The sequence below is a fragment of the Lathamus discolor genome, chromosome 11 (assembly GCF_037157495.1).
Source record: "Lathamus discolor isolate bLatDis1 chromosome 11, bLatDis1.hap1, whole genome shotgun sequence".
NCBI classification, from domain to species: domain Eukaryota; kingdom Metazoa; phylum Chordata; class Aves; order Psittaciformes; family Psittacidae; genus Lathamus; species Lathamus discolor.
Window position 1 is genome coordinate 2,670,240 of NC_088894.1, and position 6,000 is coordinate 2,676,239.

Here is a 6,000-nt window from a genome sequence, read left to right on the forward strand (position 1 = left end):
GGCCACCCATGGGTTTGATCACACCCCAGACATAGAGAAGCCATGAGAAACCAGTGACCATGACCCACAGAAACCAAACTGCATCAACAAAGGCCAGGCCTTGTTTCTGCAGGAGCCTCCCTCATTCCCTTCAGCAGGGCCAGAGGTAGGTCCCCATCTACACCACTGTAGGCTTCTTAACCTACAGTGTGATTCTCCTTGCCCTGTGTAACTCCAGCACCTTCAAGCGTTACAGCTTGAGAGCTTATTCCACAGTCAAATCTCACCATTGGGAACATACACCAAACCTTTTCTATTTAACTGCAGGGAATGCTTCATCTTCTACCCATTGATTTCTAAGGTGTACATTGAATTAGATTAGATTCCAGGTCAGTTCAAGGAGGGAATAAGATCCTCCATTACCAACTTGACCTGCTCCTCACCTCTTTCCAGCCAAGTCTTCTGGGTTCATTATGTTCTTCTTTTCAATTCTTCCTATGACAGGTTTCCTGAAGAACACAAAAGCATCAACACAGGTAATTAATTGGTGGTGGTGGTGTTCACAAGCTCCTGACTTGCTTGTGGGAGGGGGAATTATAAATCCCATTTCCTAACTGTGCTTCTTGACAGATGAGATGTGATGGAAGGAAAAACCAGCCCAGACTCTCCGCTCCTCTGCGGTTCCTCATCTGAATGGAAGTGGGTTTGAGGAGGTGTGACAGAGCTGTGCGGGTAGGTTTGGGGTGAACACGCATCAGCAAAACCCCTCTGTGTTGTGAGAGGAGCGGGAGAGACGAAATCACTACATTTGAGTGAGAATTGAAACAAGTTAAGAGCTGTATGCTTATTAGCTCCTCACAGCAAAATAATCTGCCATTGAAAGCAGACAGGGAAGAATATCAGAACGCCTGTAATGGAACACAGATTGGTTTAATAGTATCAGAAACTCTTTTGAAGGCAGCTGTGTAGCTTAGAGCAGGTGGGTGCGACACAACAGGGAGGCCTATCTCTAGGTAGAGACTTTGTTAAAGAGAAAAAAAGGGAGGGGGGGAGAAGGGAGAAATTGGAATTCTGTTGTCAAGTAACATCACGCTTTAATTTCATGCCACATTATGACAATCTGGTCTGTAAGGCACTCCCAGTGTGTGGCTGCAGAGCTGCTGTATTACAGCTTCTGCTCGCAAAGCTGATAGGCCCGGGAGACCCGCAGCCCTCAGCTAATTGTAAACCCGATTAAATAGCAGTGTGAAGAAGTTTGATTAATTCGATCTATCTCCATGCATCAAGACCAGGACCAGACGTGGCACAAGCCCCAAATCTTGGGAGCATGGAGTTCTTTGTTCTTCACGTCTAAAATACAAATTCAAATGAAATATAGGAAAATAATGAAATTAGAGCGTTACGACACGATGAAACGCAAGTGGCGATTCTACTTTTCTTCCTAGAAAATCCCCAACCTTTCTGCCTTTAAAAAATGATGCATTAAAAAGAAACCCATTTCAATTAGCATCTTTCTGTGCTTACCCAGATGAATTACCATACTAATAAACTTCTGATAGACTTCCAGGGGCTGCTTAACCAAGGGCTTCTGATCCAGCTGAATTCGTGGTCTCCTGGACAGGATGGATTTGGGCTTGTTTAATTTTAGTTGTTTCAATGGCAAGGAAACTGCCAATTGTTCTTTCTCTTCTAAGCGCATGTGAGACCGAGGACGTAAAGAGGGACTATACCTATTAGCTTGGCTGCCCTGACTGACCTTTGGAAACCAGAGCATGCAATGCACTCTGCACAGAGCAGGGCAATTTTGTGCCATTCCCCATTCAATTCCATTATTTTACACAACTGATCATTGCTTAGGAGATTGCCTTCCACTTCCTGAAGTACTGCGAGACTGGCAAACAGTGTATCCAACTCAGGAAGCTGTGTGTTTTATAAGCAATTTTGACCAAGGAAAGTGTGAATATTCTTAGGGGACACTTTTACTTTGCATGTTTGTACTTGGAGACAACTGGAGCTGCACATGCTTGAAGTCTTTGGGTCTTTTCCACCAGTAGGCAGTCTTCATACTTCATACATTTCCAGCATTAAAAGAATGGAAGGATTTTCCTATGCTCCGTTTGCAAAGCAAAGAGAGATAACTCATCAGGTTGTTCTTTGCAGTTTCTTTTAGTCTCTGACCACCAACAGAAACTAATCATAGAATGGTTTGGGTTGGAAGGGACCTTAAAGATCATCTAGTTCCAACCTCAATATACAGGAATAATACAAGAAAGAGCTCAGGAGAGAGTGTGATATTCATTTCTATATCTTATGAGGTGATCTGTATACATGTGTCTGATGCTCCTTTCCACTCTGTTACAGCCTACTGCACATGAAGCGGCTTAGTTCCTACCGCATCCCATATTAACAGTATGACTTGTAATAACACCAGTAACACAGCAGTACAAAGAGTAATATTAGATTATTCCTGTTATTCATCACTATCACGGTTGGACAGAATCCTCTTAAATCTACCTAAAGTGGCTTCCTATGGCTGCTAGTGCTACCACCAAAAAATAATGTATTATGCATACATGTATAGCTTGTGAGCTACCCACTGGCTGCTTTTTGTGTACCATTATAAATTACCTGCATGACCCTCCTAAACTGAACGTGATTTCATGGCAGAAGCCGAGCCACTGTAGTAATCAGAAGCCTCCTCCCTCCTCTTCCTTTTCTCCCCCACTAGCAAAGGTAGAGAACTTCCCAGGCCCCACCACACTCCTGGAATGCATCCTCTCAAAAAACCCACTGAACCTCAAATTATTATTCCATGGTGAGAAAAGCAGCGAGCAGTAGAAAATGACAGTTTACCTAAATGGAGGTGAAAATGCACTTTCTCCTGTACTTAAAAGAAATAACAGCTTTCAGCAAAGATCTAAATCCTAGCAACAAGCACTACATAAATGCAAAAAGGTCATCTCTTTGTTAGAGAAAGGTTACTTTGCCGAAGACATACTTTAAAAAAGAATAATCTACTAAAGGAAATGAAGCTTGGTAACATTCCTGTTGTATTTGCACATGTAGAGAACAAATCTGTGCACTCACTTTCAGTGCAAGAATGCGAAGGAAGGTTAATTATAATGAACAGCTTTCTTCTTTGAGAGATACAAGGAAGAGAATCAAAGATGTGTTTCAAACAAAGGGCTATTTAAAAGCAGAATTTGGGCTCTGCTGAGCAAAGCACGAGTTGTCAGCTGTGGAGTCAACAGCAGAGTGGGCCTTTACCAACCTTGCTAGAAACAATGAGCGCTCCTACACCCCTGATGCAACTTATTCCTTGTCCTCGCCCTGCCAGACCAGTGTCTGCCTCGAAACAATGCTTGGGGTAAAATTCTGGTTCCAGTTGAGACCACAGCAAAACCCCCTTTGCCTCCAAAAGAGAGAGAGGACCCCAACATTTGGGAGCTGGGAGGCTCCAAAGGCAAGAACCTCCTGTTTGAACAGACAAGCAGGCAAGGGTATGGAGAGAAACAAAGGCTCAGAGGGCTGATCTGTGTAAATCCTTATTAAGCAGGAGAGTACATAAGAACGTTTAATTTTACTCCTAGTCAATAAAGTCAGAGGCTCTGCAAGCCAAGCTGGGTAAACTGCTGTTCAGAAAGAATCATTGCAAGGAACAGGGAAGAATAGGATGATGAAGCTAAATGTTGAGGGGAGAAAGGAGGGAACCCATAGCAGAAAGTCTTTTAGAAATAGCCATCAAGTCTTGGTGCTGCAAAGGACACCAAAGAGAACACAATGAATTATGAGCTGCACAAAACAATGTCTCCAAAATACTTGGGCCTGATCCAGAAGGATGCTGATGGACAAACTGAACCAAAAAAGTGCCCATAGGGTTTATTACCCTGGTCTAGATCCATCTAATTCTTAAGTGATGCAGTACATCACCTTTCCTTGACCAAACTGCATCTCCAAGATATCAACCGATTAGAAACAACCATGTTTAAACAGATGTACACAATGATCTAGGCTTCTTCTCTGGGTCTTTTCTTGCCTTTGGGTGAAGCTCAGTTGCAACCTCCTGGTTCCACCTTTATGGGAGCAAGGATTGGATTGTCTTCTCAGGAAATACAAACAGTTACCTTCCGAGCCGTTAAGAAATGGAGAACAGAAGTCTCTGGTTAATAAGAAGCTAAGCCTAGGAAAACAAAAACGCAGTTCTATGTCACCTTGGAAAGATCAACATCATTTGTCATGTGGTGTTTATTCAGCACAACAACAACTGCATTTGTGCTTTTAAAGGGAAATGAAAGGAGAAAGTAGCAGGAGGGGGGAACGGGGGAAGATCTGAGCACAGGAATGTTCTGCCACTCCAGCCTGCTATCATTAAACCACATCAGAACTTCATAATCATGGTGTTTAATTAAACAACAGAGGCATGGGTTTATGCATTAATAATGAGGCCTGGCACTTTAGCATGTCAGGCTAAATACAGTTTTAAATTAATAATGTAGCACCGCAGCATTAGTGAGAAAATGAAATCTTATTAACAACTTAATAAAGTCCCTTATTTGCGAAAGTTCCAGCTCTCAGGGAACAGTGTTATAGCAAAGCATTTGCGTCCCTTAAGGGGGCAGATGGGAGGAGGTGCTGCTTTCTCGCACCCTCTGTAATTCCATTATATATATAGCTCATGTAGTCACTAAATATTGCCTCATGTCTGCCAAATAATGCCGTATGTTGCTTCCAGACCTAGGTGTGACGTGCTGGATAATCTGTACATGCTCTTTTTATCCACCCAGGAAGGACATTTACTCATTTCTTTCTGTTACTGTACCACCCTACCAGGCAGCACTGCAGAACATGTATAGGACTCTACACTATCAGTGCTTTACAGTCATTTGTATATGATCCTTTCAGGCCCCAGGACTGTCAAGGCTGCTATTTTTGAAGCATAGAAAGCAGCTGAGAGCATCAGGAGTAACAGAAAGCAATCGATATGCTGTGGTTTACAGGGTTACCACCCATCCGATGATCCCTACTGTCTCTATAAGCATTCTTGGACCACTTTTGGATTGAGGGTGGTTCATTTTCAGAGCAGCCTGAGCGTGCACATGATTAAGTACTCCAGCTCTGCTGACAGACAAGCTCTTGTTATGCCACAGAAGCTCTAGCACTTCATAACCAGGGTTTCACAAGCCTTTGGCTTCCTGACTCCCTCTGATTTCAAGAACCTGTGCCACCTCAGGCGTGCGATGATCAGTAAGAGACTAAAGACTGGAGCCCCATCTGTTGAGCCCTCCAGCAGAACCTGAAGCCCAAAGACAGGTTTCCATTTGTCTATGTGTTTGGCACAGATTTATCTACCAAATTGCCTTAAATACAGACAAACAGACGTGTGGCAGACTCGTGTATGTGGCAGACACACACATACTTCGCAGCCTTTGGAGAAGACCTTTGCAAGCCCCCTTCTCATGGTAATAACTCCTTAATAAAAGGGTAGTCTTCCGTATTAAATGCCTCCAAACTTTCATCTGCATTTCCCATGTGTGTCCTGCAGCAGGGACAATACTTGCGGAAGCTGGATGGGAGATTCTTGTTGTGCCCTTTTTCCACTCAGTTACTGCCCAGCTCTCTGGAATGAGGGGTGCAGAATGAGAACTGCAGCTCTCACAGGAGAGCTCAAAGTGGGCAGCAGGTTTCCTTGCAAAGCTTGTGTGCTTTAGGAGTCCCGATCTACATGCAAAGGTGGCCTATGTGCTCCTCTCCTGCTCCAGAGACCCAAGGACATGGGGTTCACTTGGGAACCACAGAGTTCATGGGGAGGAGCAGCTTGTGCAATGTTTGTGCAAACAAAACATCTAGGACATCAAAATCATCTTGGTGCGCCTTGTCTTGCGTCTCCTGTGCTAAATAATAAATAGAAACCTAATGGAACTGACTGCGACTGAGGGATGCAGTGTGAGCGAAGCCAGACTAGACCTGCATCTTCCCCCTTACTTCATCATCAGTGAGTAAATGGGTCACTGGTGAATGGGG